This window comes from Crocuta crocuta, unplaced genomic scaffold (genome assembly GCF_008692635.1).
Source record: "Crocuta crocuta isolate KB4526 unplaced genomic scaffold, BGI_CrCroc_1.0 scaffold131, whole genome shotgun sequence".
Lineage (NCBI taxonomy): Eukaryota > Metazoa > Chordata > Mammalia > Carnivora > Hyaenidae > Crocuta > Crocuta crocuta.
Genome location: NW_027528977.1, coordinates 11,043,730 through 11,066,800, shown reverse-complemented (window position 1 = coordinate 11,066,800; position 23,071 = coordinate 11,043,730). Strand labels below are relative to the sequence as shown.

Sequence of the window (23,071 nt, the reverse complement as noted above, 5' to 3'; positions counted from 1 at the left end):
CACACACACACACACACACACACACACACACACACACACACACACACTCCCATTAACTGTTAGGTCCCTTTCAGAATCCTAACCTTCACTGAGATATTAATTAGCCACTGGCTTGAAGCTTGATGAACTAACCGAAATTTTGCACATACCAGGAAGATAGGGCCAAATCACTGTTGTGGAAAGGGTAATGGATATGGAGATGTGTCTTTTTAAACACTTACCGAGGCTTCCAACTCCTGATGCTTTTATATAGAAATATTAACTGTATCATTTAATCACGGTTTATAAAAAAGGAACAAATGAACCAAGATTGGCAATTTCGCTGATCTCTTAGAAATATCTTTTCTGGAGAAAAGTCCACATGAAGTGCAATGAGCTTATAAAGGTAAATAGTTATTGGTAGTTCTAGTCACGTGTTGATTCTGATTGTACGTATTACTGACTGGCAGATTTTACTTCAGTATTAGCACAGTGCCTTTGCCAGTGTTGGAGTCCTTGTATTCTTTCAGTTCGACTGGATGAAATGTTAAATAAACTCAGAATGAAAATAAATTCTCTCTTTTATTTGTACGTAAAGAGCGATGTAGTTTTTGTGTTACCGTCGATGGTACCTTCCATTCAAACTTAGCATCTGGTTACCATCGGGAACTCCTCACGAGGAGACTGTCTTGTATGCTGCCTTTGGCAGGAAATATTTTCCTGTCTGGGGCTACCAGTCTCCCACTTTCAGGAACACCGTCTGCAGAGCACCCATCCCCTGCTGGCCCCCTGCGGAGTCTTCCAGCAACATTCGTTATGAGCCCAGGGAGGGGGATGTGATTCTGCCTTAGATCCTATTGCCCCTGGGTGATGAGGTGAACTTGCTTTCATACTGTTTGTCAGCTGCTAGTGTGGAACTAGCATTTGCTGTCATTCACAGAGAAAATCTAAGTTAACCTAAGATTGGGGAGTGCCTTATTAACAGACTTAATAAAAGATTGAGCCTTATAACCCTCTCGTTCACGTCTCTGCATCTGTTCTGCTACCATCCCTCCATCCATCACTTAAATTAATTACATTCAAGAGCGTGGCTCCAGAAGTCACAGCCGGTAGAATCTTGGTGTTGTACCCACTTTGGAAATCGATGCATTTGGGCGACTGACCTTCTCTGTGACCTTCAGTTTTCTTTGTTTGCCTTGGTTATATGGAGAAAAGAATTGAATCTACTCCACATAGTTGTTGCAGACATGAGCAACACGATGCCTGTTCAGCAGTGAGCATATTGCCTGGCACATAGTAAACGTTCAATGAATGGCTGTCCATTGTATATTTATGAGTTCTGGAGACACAGATTCTGCATTCAGAATACCAGTTCATCAGTGTTAATGGTAAGGCTTTAGGACCCCAGCAACTTTTCCCAGAGAGAACCCACAACCTGACTAAAAATGCCAGATTAAAATCGTCAGACGGAGACATTTGGATCCATCCTATTAAAGGTTTTGCCTAAACGAGACTGAGGTAGGAAGGAGACAGTGGGGCTATGGTGGTAAAGTGCATGGCCAAGGCTGCTCCCAGTCAGCAGAAAACTATGGCACGGCCAGGATCAGACAGCCAGACTTCCAGCCCTGTCCAAAAGAGTGGACGACTGGAATACTCGATAAAATTAGTTTCTCTCTTGCATATGCAGAATTTCACTGAAAGCTGAAGAAAAATAGGGTTATGTTCTGCTGTGATGAATATAAGGTGCCACTTAAAATGTAGAGATTCAAAGTGTGGCCCATAGACTAGAATATCCACATGTTTGTGAAATGCAAGTTCTCGGGGCACCTGGGTGGCTCGGTCACTTAAGTGTCTGACTTCGGCTCAGGTCATGACCTCACGGTTCACAAGTTCGATTCCCATGCTGAGCTCTGTGCCGACAGCTTGGAGCCTGGAACCTGCTTCGGGTTCTGTGTTTCCCTTTCTCTCTTCCCCTTCCCCGCTCACATTCTCTGTCTCTCTCTCTCTCAAAAATAAATAAACATGGGGGGGGGGGGAAGGAGAGAAATGTAAGTTGTCAGGCCCCACCCCAGACCTGCCAAACTAGAATGTGCAGGATAAAGGAGCCCCAGGAGCCCTGTACATATCATAGTTTGACAAGTTCTGGCTGTAAAAGCCCAATCTCTTGGCGTTCCCCAAGATATGAGTGTCCTTGAGTCAATTTCAGATCAACCTACAAGTTCCTATGAATTTGCATATCTTGCCCCTCGCAGAGTCCAAGAAAGTATCGAGGCTCAGTGTTGACGTGCTTAGGGCACCAGTGGCAATCAGCTTACCGGAACAGGGATTTCTGTTTTGTCCACTGCCATGTCTCCAGCACCTAGAACACCTGTCCGTCCGATCACTGGGTTCAAACTGGACTCTTTCCAGGAATCTGAAAAAGTGTCCTCCCATTTCCTTGCAGAAAAGAATCCATTTTGTGCCATCACCAGGATGTGGCAGGAACAGAGTAAGGTTTTCTGGGAATGGAGCCCTAAATGAACATCGTCCCTGGAAATTGAGAGGGGAAATGGCTGTCAGCAATCAAGCTATAGCCATTGTTATGGGAGCACTCCTTTGTCACTGAGGAAGGACACTGTTGTCCCTAAAGCCTCTGGAGCAGAACCGCATTTAATCCTCAAGGAGCCCATCACATCCCCAACTCTTTAAAGAGAAGGAGCATCTAAGTGGCTCAGTCAGTTAAGTGTCCAACTCTCAATTTTGGCTCAGGTCACGAACCTAAGGGTCGTGGGATCAAGCCCCATCCTCTGTGCTGACAGAATAGAGCCTGTTTGCAATTCTCACTCCCTCTCTCTCTGTCCCTTCCCTGCTCGAGCATACATGCTCTGTCTCTCAAAATAAATAAACTTAAAAAAAAATGGAATGTGAGGCTCAGCAAAGTGCACTAACTTGCCCAGTGCCACACAGTGGCCCAACCACAATCTCAGTCCAGGCCTGCCAAACTCAAGTATTTTTCATTGTATTTCACAGCTTCTCCATTAATCATTCATAGGTGGGAAAACAGACTTGAAGAAGGGGGATCACTGGCCACAAACGTAACTTGGTTCATTCAAAGGACTATGAAAGATTATTCACATTCCCACAAACACACACACACACACACACACACACACACACACACACACACACACAAGGTTTGTGGAACATGTAGGTCAGCGAGGTCATTTCCATAGAGTCCCAGATTAAAGTAAGAATGAAGAACGACGGTGCTCAGAATGCATTCCTTGGACCAGCAACAGCAGCATAGCTGGAAAATAGGAATGCATGTTCTCAGGCCCTTTGCATAAGGACTGAATCAGAAACCCTGAAGGCGGGGTGGAACCAACTTTTAACTAGCCTCCCCTGGGTGATTCCGATGCCCCCAAGGTTAATGAACCCCCGGGGGGTTGTTAGGATGAGTGCTGAGGTCGAATTCTGCTCCGTTCCATGAACTGAGGCAGGCAAAGCAATCTGAACCTCAGTTTCCTCCTCTGTAGAAGGAAAATAGCACCGCTTCCCTCGCTGGCTGCTTGTGAGGGTTCGGTGAGTGTTAATAAACCGACGACACCTAGCCTGGGGCCTGGCATGTGCACATTCGCTCAGCACTTTGCAGCTAAGCTTCAGGTATGAGTCCCAGGGGCTGAAAGTTTGGCAACACTGCTGGGGATCCTTCTGGGAAACAGCAACTCTCATGACTGCTGGTGGGTGTGCAAATTGCTATGATTTCTCTGCAAGACAGTTCTGCAATATCTTATCAAAACTCACAAAAGACTCACAAAAGCCTCTTTTAAGCAGTTCCTCTTCTGAGAATTAATCCCAGAGATGAGCACACTCAGGTTCATGGAAGGCCCAGCTATTCCCAGGGGAGCCATATGGACGCATTGTGTCAGGCGGAGGTTGGAGGAAGGGGGAGGCTGAGGGGTGTTTCCAGAGAAATTGCTAAATTTCTCCACATTTCACTGTGGAGAAAGTTACTCCACAGTGGGGTAATCTAAAATATAAGAATACATTTTCCTTTGGGAACTTTTAATTTTTTAAGGTTTTATTTATCTTTGAGAGCGCACCAGTAGGAGAGGGATAGAGAAAAGGGGACAGAGGATCTGAAGCTGGTTCCTTGCTGACAGCAGCCAGCCCCCCGTGACATGAGGCTTGAGCTCCAATCATGACCGGAGCCAAAGTCAGATGTCTGAACCGACAGAGCCACCCGGCTGCCCCTCCCTTGGGAACTTCTAAAAAAAATTTCTGCTTTGGATTCTTGCAAGATAGATAGATAAATGGGTTAATAACAGTCCATTGTCACTAATATAAATAAGTCAAGAAGAAAGGCTGTCTCTGGTGGGATTGATAAGTGCTTTTTAAATTTTCTCCTTTATGCTTTTCTGATTTTTCAGACTTCTGCTTCAGAATTCAGGACATATTAATGCTATTTTTTAAAACCTCTATGCAGGATAACCCCAATTTCCTAACAATAAATGCACTGATATGTATAAAAGACATATTAGAAGCACAGGCACCCAAATGGTTAACAGTTGGTGCCTCTGGGTTTACAGGCAATCTTTATTTTCTTTATAGTTTTCCATGTCTCATATTTTCTGGAATGCATCTGTATTCCTTTTATGAGCAGGAAAACGTCAAGTTCAGGCTGCTGAATAATGCCATGGCCTTATCTGCCTCATAGGATCGTTGCCGTCCCAGGCGGGCGGGCTCCCCTACCCCTGGTTTCGGAGCTGCAGCGCTGAGAATAGCCACTAGGGTGCAGCATTGCCTGCGAGATCCCGCAGCTGAGCCCCAGCTACCCCCCCCCAGCTGACCGCAGGTGTCCCAAGGCAACGGACTGTGGAGGCAGGAGACCTTGGATCTCTGAATTTCCGAGGCCAACTCAGGAAGGGCAGAGAGGAAGCTTTGAAAAAGACGATCTCTCCAGCTGCGGCGAGCTGGAAAGATGGCCAGGTTTGGACAGGCAGGAAAGGATTTATCCACTGAAGCACCTGCTGCGGGTGGGGGTGGGGCAGAACACAGAACAATGGTAGACCGACCCAGTGCGTACCCTTAGGACCATCAGTGCTGTGACACAGGCCAGGGAACACCAGAAAGATGAGCCCGAAAAGCTCTGGGAGGGGAGCTGGGAAGCAGAGAGGGCTTTAGGGAGTGGTCCATCAGCTGACATCACAAAGATGACTAGGAATTACTGGCAGTGAGGAGATAGGGGCACCGGGGCTCTGGTTACTGGAAACCGTCAATGGGAAAACCTGGAAACCAGAGAAAGGGTGGCTACATATTGCATGCCAGGGCCAACGCTCTCAGGAAAGTGTCAGCTCCTGGGGGGCAGGGAAGGGGGTAGTGAGACCCCTTCAGTGCCCAGAGAAGGAGCACCATCTTCGTCCTGAAAGCCTGGGCTCATTCTGAAGGGTTTTGTCCAGAGGAGAAACAGTAGTCCAATCCTAGCTCTGCCACTTGCTATTTTCATGCTATGGGAGAAGCCAGCTCCCCTCTCTGAGCCTTAGTTTTCTCATCTGTAAAATGGAGACAGTGAAACCCACTCTTTGGTCTTGTGAAGCTTAAAAGAGGTAAATGGAGAACCCTAAATCCTTCCCTGGTCTTTTTATTTTTCTGCAATAGCATTCAAATGGAAAATTCAGACAAGCAGGCCATTTCCAGTACGGCTGTGGTGTCGGCTTGGCAAACATCAGTAGTCTGGGGGAGTCATCCCAGCTAGCTTCCAGGGGCCAGGAAACCGTTTCATCATGTGCGATTGCAATCAAGAACACGTTCTGCCCTCTTATTCCCGTTTATAATGAAAATGTATTTTAATCATGTGCAATCTCCAGGAAAGATGGTAACACAGAGAACAGTTTTTAAAAAATATAATAATAAAAAGCTAAAAATAGAGACCAAACCGATAGAAATGCTAAAGGACGCAACCTCATGACACATATGGAATAATAATGCTGGTTCAGAATGCAGGCAGGGTTGGGGGTGGTACCAGGACCCCATTTCCCACTCCCCCCCCCTCGCAGAATCACATCAGCTGGCGCTTTCTGGGGTGGGTGCAGGTGGGGACAGATGCAGGAAGCGCAGGAACACAGCAGGTGTTTCCCTCTGGCCAGAAGAATGAGTGCCCACTTTGCAAGGGTGAAATCTGGACAATGGGGGAAAAATACAATGGAATCCCAAACTGTAGGTAGAACCTGACAATATAAAGTGGAGGGAGGAAGGGGAGGCAGAGGACAGAGAAGTGTGGACAACAGCTCTAAATCGAGGAGTTGAGAGTAGGGAAGAGAGGGTTTGGGGGCAGCGCACAGAGAGGGACAGCTATGGGGAGAGGCATCCCTAAAAGTCATCTGGCTATTAGGAAGGCACGCCCTCTGAGTAGGGTATCTCATGCCCAGTTTCACCCCAAAATCACCTAAGGAGCGTATTTCCAGTTTCTATTGCCCAGGTGTCCTCCAAACCAATTGCATCAGTATCTGGGGGTGGCCTGGGGACTGGCATTTTCAGCTCCCCAGGTCATGCCAGGGTTGAGAACCAGTGTTCTGGAGATCAAGGAGTATTTTGAAATATTTTTTTAAGTGTATGTATTTTGAGAGAGAGAGAGGGAGAGGGAGAGAGAGAGTTGAGGAGGGGCAGAGAGAGAGAGAGAATCCCAAGCAGGCTCTGCACTGTCAGTGCACAGCCCGATGTGTGGCTCTAACTCACAAATCGTGAGATCATGACCTGAGCCGAAGTCAGATGCTTAACTGAATGAGTCACCCAGGTGCCCCATTACTTGCAGATAGTTTAATGACTTTAAATTAGTGGGGTGTTCAGTGGGGATTTCAAGGCACCACAGTGCATGAACGTCCCGCACTGAGCTAACTACAGACATGTGTTATCATTCAAATCCACCCCACCACCAGTGAGCCCCCACTTACAGAGATGGCTAACACTCCCCGAGCAGTTATTGTGCCTTTTCACCACCTCACTGAATGTCACAACATCCTGTGAAATAACTGCTTCACATATGCAAGTGTGACCTTTCAGGCCCCGGCCCAGGAGCGGCCAGCTAATACATGGCAAAGGCAGACTGAGCTCTGGCACCTCCCGGCCAGCTCCCCAGCTGCCCCTCACGTCCTGCCCAGGCCCACCCTCCCCTCATCCTGCCTTCCACCTGAAGGACGGGACGGGGCCAGCCTCTGAGCCCAAACACCACAATGAGACTCCCAGACTCCGTTGGGAGCGGCCTGGGTGAAGGAACCCAGAAGAGCACTGAATGCAAAGAATAGATAGATGGCCCCAAGGCGGCAACGTATTAGTTGTGGAGAGCGTGGCCCTGAAGAGAGTCCAGTAGGAGTGGAGGTTACCATTGGAAATAAATAAATAAATAAAGCTCCTGGAGCCCTGTAGGGGGCTCAGTCCTGGGCATGCACCTGCTTCTCCGCTCATTCCCATCCCAGCAACTGCCCTGACTCCACCTTGCTCTCCTCCTCCTCACCCTGCCTTCCGTCTAGCCTCAGCCTCTCTGGGCTAAAGCGCTCTTTACTTTTCCTGCAAAAATAACACATGCTTAGAAGAATCAACTGCGAAACCCCAGAAGTGGATTAAGGGATAGTTTCCCTCTTCTCGTTTCCCAGTCCCAGCCCCCAGCACCGCATCTCCAAGGGATCCCTGCAGAATAATGTGGTCTGTTTATCCAGGCCTCGTGTGTGCTTATGCAAACATACATGCTCACCCATAAATGGACGTGGTTTGGCTTTGTCTACAAAAATGAAACGTGAAGGGCGCCTGCTTGGCTCAGTCGGTCGAGAGACAGATTGATTTTGGCTCAGGTCATGATCTTAGGGTCGTGGGATTGAGCCCTGTGTTGGGCTTTGCACTGAGCGTGGAGACTGCTTGGGATCCTCTCTCTCTCCCTCTGCCCCTCCTCTGATCACCCTCTCTCTTCTCTCAAAAATTGAAAATAAAAATAAAAGAAATCTTAGTATACATATTAAATTACATACAACCTCATCCTTTCCCCTTAAAAAATATACCATGGATATTTTTCTTATTTTTTTAAATTTTTTTCTTTATTTAAGTAATCTCTACACCCAATATGGGGCTCAAACTCACAACCTGAAGATCCAAAAGAGTCACCTGGTCTTCTGACTGAGCCAGCCAGGGGACCCCACCATGGACATTTTTCAAGGTGACATAGATAGATCTTCCTCATTCTTGTTAAGAGCTTTACAATTTCAAAATAATAATTCCTAGAATTTATTTACCGTTCTTCTATCAATTGACATTGCCATTATTTCTGTAGTTTTGCTGTTTAAAAAATGCTGTTGTGAATATTCATGTGTGTAGCTTTCTCTTCCCTTAACACTGTTTCTTTAAGAGAGGTTCCTAGAAGTGAGATTGGCTGGGTCATAGGATGTGACCTTTTCAAATGTTGGCGATGATGGTCATGATGATAATGATAGAGGCCTACTACATTTTGTATTGATTTTGAAGTGCCAGGCCTTATAAGCACATTTTACTCACTATTTCATTTAAGTCTTTTATCAAGTCTATAAGATTCTGTTTTTATCCTCATTTTTCTTTTCTTTTCTTTTTAATGTTTACTTACTTTTGGGAGAGAGACAGTGTGCAAGTGGGGGAGGACAGAGAGAGAGGGAGACACAGAATCTGAAGCAGGCCCCAGGCCCTGAGCTGTCAGCACAGAGCCTGACGCGGGGCTCGAACTCACGGACTTTGCGATCATGACCTGAGCCGAAGTCAGATACCAAACCGACTGAGCCACCCAGGTGCCCCTATTATCCTCATTTTTCATGCAATGACCTTGAGGCCTACAGAGGTTGACTCCTTTGCCCCAAATCCCGCAGCCGGTAAACAGACAGTCCTCCAAAAAGGTAGTGCCGATTTCCACTGTAGCAACAGGGCCGGTCTCTTCACATCTTCCCCAACAGAGGATGTGATGGTCTTTGTAAGAATTAACAATCAAAAGGTACCTCTCTTTGGGTTTGCTTCTTGCTCCTCAAGGTTGACTATTTTCTGCGGTCCCCATCGCTACAACTTTGTTTCAGACCATTGTCTCTTCCACTTGATCCAGAGCCTTCATGGGCTCCTGCTGCCAGGCTTCCCCCTTCCAGTTCATCCTTCACACTATCTGAACAGGCTCACCCTCTCCTGAAGCCCTTGAACAAAGTTCTGGTTCCTTGATCTGACTGTTGAAGCCCTACCAGCCTATCCAAGTCAGTATTGTTCCTCTGGCCCTCCTGTCCCTTTCACATCAGCTTTCACAGACCATGTCTATGTGGAGGCACATTCTCTCTGGAATGGCCTTTCCAGCTCTGATATCCCTAGAAAACTCCTACTCATGTTTCAAAGCCCAGCAGAAATGGTCCCTCTTAAAACCAGGTGACACCAAGAATACCAAAATGTTAATCATGACAGAGATTCGCAAGTAACATTTATTTCCATTGTATACTTTTTTCCTGAATGTTCTACCATGAGTAACCATTACTTTTCAAAATAAGAAAAAATAAAATAACTCTAATTTTTGAACACTTCACAGCTGAAATGTGTTATTCTGCGCCTTTTGGTTTATATCTGGGTCAAAGTAGGTGTTCTTTTCTTCTGAGAAAATCTCCAGAGTGGATGGTGTATTGGTGAACCTCAGTAAGTGGTCACTGAATGCATTGATTGATTAACAAGTAAGTCAAGTACACACACCTTGGCTAACTTCTAAAGCATAGACCCCTCTTGCATTCACAGGAAGACTCCTCCCTGGCTTCCCCTCCCACAGAAACCAGAGATGGGCATAGCCCTCCAGCAAGCCCTCCCATACGATCCTTCCAGAGCTCCTCTGAGTCTTGGCTGGTGAAGAGAGTGGACATCACATCTGTGACTCATGATGGGCCCGTGTCCCATTCCCAAATGTGGAGGGTACAGCTGGGGAGCAAAGAGAGGGAGAGGAGGCATCAACTCTGTTCTGCCCTGTGGTGTGAAATTCTTTCCCCTCTGATCCCTTGTGTGACCCCAGGTGCGAGGGGTGGCCTTACAAACTATGTAGCAGCTGGGGATCACGTCTCTCCTTCCTGGGGACTTGTAAGGTTTCAGAGAATTCACTTTTCTCCTTGGGAGGTGTTTCTTCGGGGACATGTGTATCAGCTATCTATTGCTGCATAATAAACCACGCAAAGCAGTGTCTTAAAACAATGCGGATTCACTTTGCCTGATTCTGTGGGTTGGCTGGGTGATTCTGGCTTCACTCACGTAGCTGCTTTGGTTGCTGGAATGTCCAAGACAGCCCCTGCCTGGTAGTTTAAGCTGGGGGTTGGCTGGGACACCTTGGTGCTCCTCATTATGGCCTCTCATCTTCCAATAGGCTAGACGGGCTTCCTTGCACGGGCCTTACTCAGGACGGTGCTCTAAGAGGAAAAGGTCCCAGTCTGCAAGCACTTACAAAGCCTCTGTTTACACCGCATTTGCTGGTGTCCCATTGACCAAGGCAAGTCACCTGGTCAAGAGCAGCGTCAGCTGGGGAAGGGGCTTAGCACCTGCCCCTCGATGGGAGCAGTGGCAGAGGGGACAAAGCTGGGTCCCCACGTAGCTGCTGGGCCAGCGAGATTATAGATCGGTGTGTCCACACACAGGTGGGGAGATGTCAAAGCGAGCCATGGATGACACTCGCGCCTGGGCCTGCACTGGGATTGCTGGAGCCCCAAGACCACCCCTGGCTGTCCCCCGGTCCCCCCGCTCTCTGAGGCTCAGCTCTAGACAGGGCAGGAAAGCCACTGTGGTGGGGAAGGAAGGCGGGTCCTGAAGGGGAGCCAGTCCCCATGGACAGGACAGGGTTTCCAAAAGCTGGAGAGAGACAGGAAGCAGGAGCGTCTTTGTCAGGAGGCTGCACACCGGAGCCCAGTTAGGAACCGGGTGTGTTTATGAGGAGGTTGCCAGCGGCAGCCACAGAGGCGCTCCCAGCTTGCCTTCAGAAAAGTTGCCTTTCGGTTCCAGGAAGAGCGTCTGGCCGCCGGCCTCTTGCTGTGAGAGAGCCCTCACGAGCAGGCTCAAGCTGAGGCCGCCCGTGTCCTGGGAGGTGCCCGCCAGTGGCTGGGGCCCTCAGGCCCAGCCATTCCTGTCCAGTGCGAGTCTCCTAAGAGTCCTCGCTCTACCAGTGCACACCACACTGGCCAAATGTCAGACCTAAACCACCATCCAAAGGTCTCCCAGAGTCGTCCCCTTGCCTTCATCTTTCATGGGCCTTCTGCCTCATGAGGCCTCTGCCCTGCTACGGTCATTGAGCATTTATTATGCCTCAGGCTCCGTGATAAGTGATCTGCGTGCATTGCCAATTAGTCCCCGCAGCAATCTATGAGGCACGAGCTGACACCATCCCCATTCTCTGGTTGAGGAAATGGAGGAGCAGAGAGATTGTATGGCTGGGCCTGGAGGCCCTCGGCCAGCACGAGGCCAGGCCAGGATTTTGGGTCTGAGCCTCTGGAGGACAGGTCCCTGGGCAGCAACTGGGCATTCTCATCTCTAATGTTTTGTTTTCGGGTTTTTTGTTTTTTGTTTTTTTTTTTGAGAGAGAGAGAGAGAGAGACAGTGTGAGTGGGAGATAGGCAGAGAGAGAGGGAGACACAGAATCTGAAGCAGGCTTCAAGCTGTGAGCTGTCAGCACAGAGCCTGGCACGGGGCTCGAACCCATGAACCATGAGAGCATGACCTGAGCCAACCTAACCCACTGAGCCACTCAGGCGCCCCTGGGCAATCTCATTTCAGTGGCCTCTTAGCCGCAGATTTTCTAGACTTCTGTTTCCTCCAGATTGAAAAAAACCACACTTTTGTTCTTGGAATTTGTCTAATTTTGGAATGAAGTTTCCTGGTAATCGGGTCAGACATTCATTAGCAAGAGCTGAAATTAAAGGCTTCTCCACAGCGCGCCTGGGTCAGGATTGCCCCCGCGGAGTCTTGAGGCTGATTGTGGGAAGGAAAGCAGTCAGCGCACGTGGAGCATGGCAGGGAGGCTCAGTTTCCCCAGGTTCAGCAGCTCTGCACAAAAGACCTGACTTTGGTGGATGCTGTCGGTTTGAGAACAGCGAGGTTTATTGACCCTTCACACCAGAAATGCACCAGTGAATGACACGGGCCACAGAAGCACAGAGTTCTCTGCCCCTCTTGCCCCAGGGAGGACCAGCCTGTCCTCATGAATCAAGAGGACGGAGATCAGAGATTGCCTCTGCTAGACAAGCAACTCCTTTACGCCTCCAGCAGTGCCTTCGGGACACAATGACAGCCTCTCGCTAAGGCTCCACGCAACTCTTCTCCTGGCCAGAATCCCAATTCCATCTGTAACTCCTGGCCCTATGTCTCTGTCGCCCAGATGTGCTCCAGCCCACTACCTCCTGCAAGCAGGAAATCTTCAAAATCTCTTCAGAGATGTCTCACGTTGAATGAATGCAATAGACCTATCATAACAGAATCGAAAGGCAGCGGAGTGAGCCACCCCCAAATGTGCCCCTTTGACACGTGTATTATTTTGAGCTGAAAGCAATCAAGACCCATCAGACTCGGGGAAAACTTTTACCTCTCCCTGAAGTGCCTGTAGGAATTTAGATAAAGGTCCTCTATCAGAAAGAGAGGTATTGCCAAAGAAACTTTTTTATCGGAAAGACTTCTCTGCGTGGCCAAGCAAATGACTGATTACCATACGTCTGTTCTTATCTTTCTGTGGGTTGCTCTTCTCCCCTTTGAAGCCCCAGGCCACTAACCCCCCTGAGCCCCTCAGTCTGAGTGCACCTGGCCCAGGCCACCTCCACTCACCGGCCCACCCGGCCCTCGACCCATGTCCCGCCGCAAGGCCAGCTGCACGCCCGGCCCAGAAGACCCCGCGCCAGCAGCCAGCACAGGTGTCGAGATGCAAATGCTGGACCTTGTCACCCAGTGAAGCCCAAGCCAGGTGCGTGGCCCCTACAGGCCCCGGGGCTGGAGCGGTGCTCCTGGAAAACAAGTGCCGGAGCCAGGACGGTCCCGGAGCGAACCCTGCCACTGCGCTGGGTGCCCCCTCCACAGCCTCAGTCCCCAGTGGGACCATGGACCCTCCATCCACCAGACAGAGCCCGAGGCCCCAGAGGCCCGGCGGCTGGGCCTGGCAGAGGTGGGGTCTGCAGCATCGCCCTGGCAGAGCCCCGCCTGACCCGTCTGTGCAATGACCCTCGGCCCCTTCGGTAATCTCCAAGTGCACAGGTGCTTGCGTCCAGGCGCGTGGCCCCATGCCTGTGACCAGGGTCGCACATCTGTGCCAAGAGCAGCAAGCTCAACTGCCCAAGACCCACTGGCAGCTGCAGCCTCAGAGCCCCTGCAGGACCACCTGGACACAGGTTTCTGCCACCACCCCTCCAGAGCCACCTGCATATGCTGCTGCCCCAGCCCGGGGTTGGGGGGTGTGGGTGGTGAGGGTGGTGCTGGAGCTGCTGGCACAGCAGGGGTCCAGGAACCCAGGTTCCTCCTGATGGGGGGGGGGGCAGCTGGGGAACAGAGAAATGAACCTGCAAAGAGGCAGATGTCCCCCAGAGGGCCAGAGCCACGGCCCGGGGGCAGCTGTGAGTTGTTCAGGAAGCACTTTACCAACAGCAGCAACCAGACAGTGCGCTGGTGCTCACACACAGGCCAGCGGCCCCGCACCTGCGAGCTCTGATCCTACGCCTGTGCGCAGAGCAGTGAGCTCTGTGCCAGCCCTGCGTGCACGGTCCGGGGCCAGGCAGCGCCCGCTGTGAGTGTCACCTTGGCTGTATGTCCTTTGGCCCGGGTGTCGCCTTGGACAAACACCTGCGGCAGAAGCACCCCGAGGTGGGTGGGGAGGCCTCAGCGCCGCAGGAATGCCCTCTCTGCTGTCCTTGGTACCTTGTACCACATCTGCCCACCTCCTTGTCCTCCCTCTGCTGCCAGTAAATCCTCCCACCTTGTCACACAGGATAATGATGACGTTCTCCTGCCTCAGCTTCCCCTATGTCAACAAACTCCCCTCAAAACAAAACAACTCCACTTCAAGCCACGAGCAAGCGTGTCTGAAATCATAACAAATCAACACATAACATCTGGTTTGGACAATATATTGTATGTCTCCCTCTATAGAATGCTGTTACGTTAACAAGGAGCTTTTCTGTGGATTTTAAATAGTTATCCTCCCCGCAACCTGGAGATAGAGCTGTTTCTGGCACCATTTGACGGATGAGCAAAACGAGACCCAGACAGACTATAGAAAATTGCACAAAACCACCCTGCAAACCACTGGCACGGCTGGGACCGAGACCCAAATGTTCTTTCTGCCGATCCATCCCGCACGGTTCTTAGATTGGTATCCATTCAGTCGCTCACTCCTTCACTCATTCATTCTTTTCTTCTGAGCACATTAGGCCAGTCTTCCTGTTTGGCTGTGTTTCTGCACACTCCGTGTCCAGGATGACACAGAACCCAGGGCTTGGGCACCCGTCCCTGCGCACTTGTGTCGTGGTGCCAGATCTTTGAACCTGCTTCTGGGCTTCAATCCCAGAGTGACTGCACCTGAGGACTTCCCGGGTTCCTCATGCGCAACAGGAGATCAGAGATCATCGGAGCCAGAGCCCACCTCAGGCAGCTGTGGGGGTGAACAGAGACAACGGATGGGGAAAGTGCTCCGCGCCCTGCCTGGCAAACAGGAAGCGATCAGTACAAATGTAAGTCATGATGTCCTCCCCCAGGCAGGAAACACCACCCAGTTCTGCACCTGGACGGTGGAGACAGCAGCTCGAGGCCACCAGCGAGTGGGGGGTTGGGTTTTGTTCTTAACCTGAAACCACGGTTCAAAACTTACATCCCCCACCCCACCCCCATTCCCCGGGAACACGGACCACATTTTAAAAGAAACAATTAGGGCTGCGGGGAGGAGATCACTAAGGAGAGGAGGACGTGGAAACTTCTCTTCTGCATCTGTGCCCCATTTATCCTGAGAGCCCCACTGAAGCACACACGGAAGGCAGAAGCGGAGGGGCCATATTTGCATAATAAAAGAGGTGATTGAATTCAAACGTGTGGAGTCTTTACCTTTCCAAGTCCCCAATCCTTTTGTTCTCTTGTCTAATCATTTCTGGCAGTTTTTTAAAAGGCCAAAAAAATGTGGCACAGGGAGATAGCCATTCAAAAGGAAAAAATACGGTCTTCAGAGGGGTTAATTTGAATCGTGGGCAGACAGCCTTCTTTTCCCTTTCCAGTGAGGAGGTGACCCCGGGAATAAGCAGTGACTGACTGGTGGGGAGGCAGGAAAAAAAAAGCCATCCAGATTCCTGGTTTCCTTTTCCTTTCTTCTTCTTTTTCTTCCCAACGGGGGATCTTTCTTCAAAGAGGACTTTTAAACAATTCTGACACACATCCGTTCTTAAAAACAAAACAAACTGTAAAGCTGTTTGATAAATGCAAACAGGACACTTGGAAATGTACTTGACACTCAGTGCTCTGTCCAGTCGGAGAGGCTGCCGGGCACTGATAAGGACCTACCATAGGCTTAGTCTTCTCAGTGTCTTTGATGTGTTTATATTATTTCCATTTCACAGATGAGGAAACTGAGGTTTAGGAAACAGAGTTCAAGAAAGTTCCTGGAAAGTGCCTGAAGGAGAGATTGAATCTCATCTTTTTTAATGCAAAGCAAAGAAAATAGTATAGAAAAAGGCAAAATGAGAAACTAGAAAGAAAGAAAGCAGGAGAGAGAGAAAGAGAGAGCGAAAAAGAAAGAAAAGAAGAAAGGAAGGAAGAAGGAAAGAAGGAAAGAAAAAGAAAGACACAGCGAGAGGAAAGATTCTTTAGGTATTATAAGGAAAAAAATAAAGAAAAATATAAGCAGATACATTCTGAGACAACAACTGAGACAGAAGCTGAGCATTAGAAACAGACCCAGAACAAATAAAGGCTGAGTGGAAATTGACCTCTGAGGCCAGGGGGTGGTATGTCGTGAGGAAGGAAGGGAAACCGCCTGGTAGGGACCCTGCCTGGCACTGTGGACGGTACATGTCCTGTCTGAAAGGCACAGCCAACGCTGGTGGAGACCGTGACAGAGTGGTTTCTTAGCACCCCCAACTCTTCTTACAGCCATGTGCAGAATAAGTAGGGGAACAAAAAAAAAAAAGCCACAGACGACATATTTAACACAGTCTGGTGACGAAGTACCCCAGGATGCAGGAGGCTGGAGCAAAGCGGCTGACGGAGGCAGAGACGCCTGGGTCGCAGCTGTGTGACAGCAGGTGGAGAGAAGACAAGGACTTCCAGAAGTTCTAAGAGCTGGACCTAAACAGATTGCCGATAGTCACCTCGAGAGGGTGGTCTGGAGGACTGGGGAGGAAATAAAATGCAGGACTGGCAGGGGCCGGTACAGGCTGCGATTTGCAGGTAAGTACAAGGGGGAGGGGGGGCGCAGTTGGGACGACCTGGGCCCTCGGGGCTCTCCAAACTGTGGCGGGAACAGACAGAGAGCGGCGTGGGGGAAAAACGCTGAGGACAGTAGGCAGAACGACCTTGCACGCAGGAAGTCTGTGGGCAAAGGTGGAAAAAGATTGATCTAAACCTTGTAGGGGAGGTGACCTGAAGAGGCAGCTCTTTATGAGTACAGCGGGCTGGCTGCTTTCAGGAATGACAGAGGAGAGCCTAGAACAGCACCGCACATGTGTCGGAGGTGCCAGGACAGATTTTATTCAGACCAGAGCTGTGGGGCAGCTTAGGCTCGGGTATAAACGGAGCCCAGCTTTGACTAGGAACAAAGGCGACTGAGGTTCTTAAAGAGAGAACAGAGGGGGAGGTAAACAGGGCCAGGAGGAAATGGGAAATGATAGGAGGAAGGTAAGTAGGGAATTACAATGGTTTGGCAGTGTGGGCTGGGCCAATGTGCGTTTTGTAGACGCCACACAGGGCCTGGGGTCACCTTTGCAGACGTGGCCTAGTGTGGGTGGAAGCCCAGCTACAGGAGGGTCAGGCGTCTGAGCACAGTGTGGGCAAGTCCTCTGTGCTGGACGGGAGTCCGCGGGGGAACTGACCCACCCCACCCCCACCTTCTGCCCAGGGAAGGCAACGTCTGCTCCTCCCCTGGACACCCGCAGTGTCTATAGGTCGCACAATGCCTTATTAGATTCCGATCCATGGGGGCTCTTTCACAACCCCATAAATAGTGTGTAACTGACAGACAGGGAGGTTCTGTCCCACCTCACCCCTTCTGTGCACACACACAGTTTGCCTTCCTTTACAATTCATTTGAACACTCCTTTACTCCATATAAATAGGTGCATCTCCGGCTTTGTCTTTGAACTAGTTACACCTGCCCGGTTCCCTTATGGATTAACAGAATGCAATTTAAAAAAAAATTTTTTTTTAATGTTTTATTTATTTCTGAGAGAGAGAGAGAGAGAGAGAGAGCATGAGCAGGGAAGTGTCAGAGAGAGAGGGAGACACAGAATCTGAAGCAGGCTCCAGGCTCTGAGCCGGCTGTCAGCTCGGAGCCCGACGCAGGGCTCGAACCCACGAACTGTGAGATCATGGCCTGAGTCAAAGTCAGACGCTTAACTGACTGAGCCACCCAGGCGCCCCAACAGAATGAAATTTTTAACATGTGTGCATATTTACATCTGGATGAGACATGTGATTTTATCTGTTTCTGAAAATGATCTCTTAGCAACAGGAACTTCCTCCAAAAAGTACGGGGAAATCCATCTCACTTAAATACAAATAAACAGAGGGGCGCCTGGGTGGCTTAGTCGGTTAAGTATCCGACTTTCGCTTAGGTCATGATCTCGCGGTTCGTGGGTTTGAGCCCCGCGTCGGGCTCTGTGCTGACTGCCAGCTCAGAACCTGGAGCCTGTTTCAGTCTGTGACTCCCTCTCTCTCTGACCCTCCCCTGCTCACGCTCTCTCTCTCTCTCCTAGAAATAAATAAAACATTAAAAAAATTTTTTTTAAATATAAATAAACAGAAAAAGACTGTGATGAAAGAATTTTTTAAAAACAGGATATATTTCAGGTGATATATCTATGAAAAATAAGAACACATTAGAAAGATAAAGCTCCAAGCAAAGGAAAACTATAAACCTAATATTTCAAAATAACCTAGGAGAAGAAAAGGATAAAAAGATTATGGATGGCAATTAAGAAAAAAAACATAAAACAGAATTAGAAAACTCAGGAATGAACTAGAGATAAAATAGATGCCATAGAGAAATCACAGTGAGAGAATGACAGGGGAAAAGGGGAAAAAGAAATGGAACAGAGGGGCACATAGGGGTTCAGTGGGTTAAGGATCTGACTCTAGATTTCGGCTCAGGTCATGATCTCACTGTTGGTGAGATCGAGCTCCGTATCAGGCTCTGCACTGACAGCATGGAACCTGCTTGTGATTCTCTTTCTCCCTCTCTCTCTGCCCATCTCTCTCTCAAAAATAAATTAATTAATTTTAAAAAAAGATATAGAACAGAAATGAAGATACCCATAAAAAAAGATCTGGCAGAGAGTGATAGGTATAAAAGAGTAAAATGTCCAATATGCAGGTAATAGTTCCCAAAAGGGGAACTTGCAACCACAAGGCACTAAATAGCAAACACTATACTCTGAGAAACTTTTCCGGAAAAAGAAGTTACTGGAGGGGCGTCTGGGTGGTTCAGTCGGTTAAGCGTCCGACTTCGGCTCAGGTCATGATCTCACAATTCGTGGGTTTGAGTCCTGCGTCGGGCTCTGTGTTAACAACTAGCTCAGAGCCCAGAGCCTATTTCAGATTCTGTGTCTCCCTCTCTCTCTCTGACCCTCCTCTGCTCATGCTGCCTCTCTCTCTCAGAAATAAATAAAAAACATTAATTAAAAAAAGAAAGAAAAAAGAAAAAAAAAAGAAGTTACTGGAATTATCCAGCTCAAGACACACAATCCCAAATGGCCAACACCAAGACATGTATCGGTAAAACTTTAAGACTTTAAAAGCAGTACATTGGATACCTGGAAAAAATGAACAAATTATTTGAGCGGGAAAGAAAAAAATCAGTATGATATCAAATTTGTCATCAGAAACATCAGAATTCTAAAAAGTGACATATTTAAGAAGTTCTAGGAAAGAAAATGAATCAGGGGTTTCATATACAGGCAAGTAGATCAAGTATAAAAGGCACAAACTGTCATGAACTTCGAAGAACTCAGAGAATACTATCCCCATAATCGTTTCCCAAGAAACCTACTAAAGAACAAAGTTCAGACAATCAGAAAACAAAGGAGGAAGATTCAGCACAAGGGCTGGTGAGGAGCACTGGGTGTGTTCAACAATAGAAGAAACACTAAGTGATGGGGACAGGAATGACAGACTCGTACCTAATATCACGTGTTCTGACAACTAGACATGATACAAGTTTCAACACATGGGGAGAGAAGTGAGTGTATGAAAAGTAGAACAATCTCATTGATGGCCTCACTGGTACTAACTGGAAGTAAACCAATGTTCCTTTAAAATACATAAGCTGTCACTTTAAAGTATATGCTGAGGAAGAAGGAGGGAAGGATGAAAAAAAGGTCTTTGTTAATTTCAACATTTCTTCTAGTAAGAAACCAACACACACACACGGATAAAGAAAAGACTAGGGATAAATCTTTTAAGCTAAAGGTAACCATTAGACTGAAAATACATAACTGCGTAAATACAGTAGCCGCCCCCTCCAACAACTTCCTGCAGTTTTGCCTTCTGTGGTTTTGGGTTACTTGTGGTCAACCACGATCCAGAGGTGCTGATGATCCTCTTTCTGATTTATGGTCAGATGATCAATAGTAAACTAACGCTCCGTCACAACACCTGCTCATTTGCCTCACTTTATTGCAGACGCATTTTATCATATATTCTCACAAGAAGGATGAGCGCAAGGCAACAAGATACTTAGAGAGAGAGCCCACATTCACAGAACTTATTATAATTATTATATTTTATTAGTAGTTTCTGTTGTTAATCTCTTACTGTGTCTAATTTAGAAATTCAGCTTTATCAGAGGTATGTGTGTATAGGAAAAAACAGCATATATGGCGTTCAGTTCTAACTGTGATTTTAGACATCCACCAGGGTCTTGGAAAATATTCCCTACGGATAAGGGGGAATACCCTATGGAAAGATATAGACAGGGGTTGATGTCAGGCCCCTTAAAATGTACCATGCATTATAGTTTTGTTTTGTTTTGTTGTAGATGTTTTACATAATTTTTAAAAAGCAAAGCAAAAAGAAAAAACAAAACCTAGCTGCATAGGAAGAGAGTGGCAGAGCTATTCACAGAAGAATTATTTCAAGTTACTTTCTAAAAGTAACTAGGCGTGCCTGGGTAGTTCAGTCAGTTGAGTGACCGACTGCAGCTCAGGTCATGGTCTCAAGGTTTGTGGGTTGGAGCCCCACATCGGGCCCTGTGCTGACAGCTCAGAGCCTGGAGCCTGCTTCAGATTCTGTGTCTCCCTCTCTCTGCCCCTTCCCTCCCCTCTCTCTCTCTCTCTTTCAAAAATAAACATTAAAAAATTTATTAAAATAAAATACAGTCTATTGGGAACACATCAATGAACACAGTTGCCTATTTGAAGGGGCTCCATCAGTCAAAGCAAGATTAATTTGAGCATCAAGAACAATAGTCACTAAAATGGATTGAAAAACCATGCAAAGCATCTGAAATGTGTAAGTTCAAAATGATACAGAAAACCTCCTTGGTTCCTTTGTAAGTTGCTAGGCACCAACTCATTATGCTAAAAATTGATAAACAAAGGACAAGCATTTATCTTGCGTTTCCTATACAGATTGGATTGCAGAAAAACCAAATCATTGATAAGAAGTTCTTCTTTATAGAAGAATCATAGGCAAAAAAAATGATAGCACTGGGGAATGGTCGGTTTGCCATCTCTAACAAAATAATACATTCATGCCAGTGCTTCTCAAACTTCTTTTCATTGTCGTCCCCCTAAGGATCCCTTTTAGACGTTTTTTTCTTCCTAATCACAACCCCCACCATGGAATTTTTTAAATTTATTTATTTATTTTGAGAGAGAGGANTGTGTTTGTCAGTACAGAGCCTGACAGGGACTTGATCTCACGAACCAGGAGATCACGACCTGAGCCCAAATCAAGACTCAGTTGCTTAACTGACTGAGCCACCCGGGTGCCCCCCTCTACGCCATGGAATTTTAATGCCACAGATATACTATATATCCATTTTTATACTTTATGTACACCTTTGCTTTACACATTAAAAGAAAACGATTTTTTCCTACACTCCCCTCCCCAAACTAATTTTGGCCTTTTTGGAGCCTTTATTGCCCCCATTGAGAATGCATGATTTAGACAATGGTCATCAGTGATCTGAGGGTGAACTTTATCATGGTGAGATCTGCTAACACCATCGAAACCTGCTAATCATTCTTAAAAATGTGGAAGGACACAGTGAGCCTCTTGACGTAAAGCAATACGAAGAAAACAGCAGCACTGAGTAATACTTAGAAAAAAAGAAAGCGAAGAATCTGCATGTAACCTCACATCAGTTTAGAAGCAGGGTAGACAGGCATGTGAGATACAGAGGGGGGAAACAAGCAGTGAAACCCTAAATACACTAAATTCTGCACGACAAATGACCCACTTCCCTCAGCAAATGAAGGGAGGGGGAGGGAGAGGAGGAAGGAACTATTATTGATGAGAAGAGATTTAAGAGACACAGCAACCAAATGTAATGTCTTATCAAACATAGTTTGGGTAAGACAATATTAAGGAATTTGCATTAATTTTGTTGAGTATGATCATAGTATTGTGGCTATTATTTTTAAAAGTCTTTGTCTCCTAGAAAATCACATTATTGTGGGATGCCTGGGTGGCTTAGTCGGTTAAGCATCCGACTTTTGCTTAGGTCATGATCTCACAGTTCGTGGGTTCGAGCCCCACGTCGGGCTCTGTGCTGACCGCCAGCTCAGAGCCTCGAGCCTGTTTCAGTCTGTGACTCCCTCTCTCTCTGACCCTCCCCTGCTCATGCTGTCTCTCTCTCTCTCTCCTAGAAATAAATAAAACATTAAAAAAAAAAAAGAAAAGAAAATCACATTATTGTATTTATGGGGGAAATCATATGATGTCTTGAGTTTGACTTAAAATATTCCAGGCCCTCCCTCGTGAAAAAGAAACAGTTGGGGATGAAAACTGAAGAGCCAGGAAAGGCAGACTGTTCTTAACTGTCAAGGCTGCGTGACGATACAGGGGGGAGCCCCTATCTTATTTTCATCTCTATTTCTTACTATGTCTGAAACTTCTCATGATAAAAATGTTTTTGTTAAAGTTATTTGCTTATCCAGGGATGCCTGGGTGGCTCAATCGGTTAAGCATCCAACTTCGGCTCAGGTCATGATCTCACGGCTCCTGAGTTTGAGCCCTGAGTCGCGCTCTGTACTGACAGCTCAGAGCCTGGAGCCTGCTTTGAATTCTGTGTCCCTCTCTCGCTCTGCCCCTCCCCTACTCATGCTCTGACTCTCTCGCTCTCTCTCTCTCTCTCAGGAATCAATACACATTAAAATTTTTTTTAAATAAAGTTATTTGTTTATCCAAAACATGCTAAACTAAACATAAAATAAAGAAAGCTGCCAATTGATGCCTCATTGGAATTAGGGGTCCGTGTGTCCAAATACTCCAGTTTTTCAAAGAAGCTTGACATTGGGGTTTGTGTGAACTCTCCCAATTTTTAAACGTTAACAGCAAATTCTGCATTTTTTTAAAGATCTCTGCAGGGGCCCGTGGTGGATCCAATGTAACTGGTGAACCCCCACTCTGAGACCTTAGGAAAAAAATGCCAAACCCCATTGCTTTGATCAAAAGCAGTCCTTTCTGCACTGAAAATAACTTGTCTGCTTTTAGTCTGAAACTTTGTGGTTATTTTTGAAATGCCAGTTTATTTTCCTAAGGATGACTAAAGCAACAATTGGTTTGAGAAATGTGTTTCCAGGTCTCATTTTCTCGCTGTGTCTGAAAGCACTACTCTTATTCAGGCTTCCTCTTCCTCAATGTCTCTGTGACACTCGACGTTCCCTGCATCCCCACTCCCTCCAAATGCCCCATCTTGGTGTTCTCC

General features: G+C 47.4%; 1 pseudogene; it reads left to right on the top strand.

Annotated features, from left to right (window-relative positions):
* Positions 1-12,802: 12,802 nt before the first annotated feature.
* LOC144226022 (zinc finger protein 296 pseudogene) lies at positions 12,803-13,908 on the top strand (annotated as a pseudogene).
* The last annotated feature ends 9,163 nt before the right edge of the window (positions 13,909-23,071 follow it).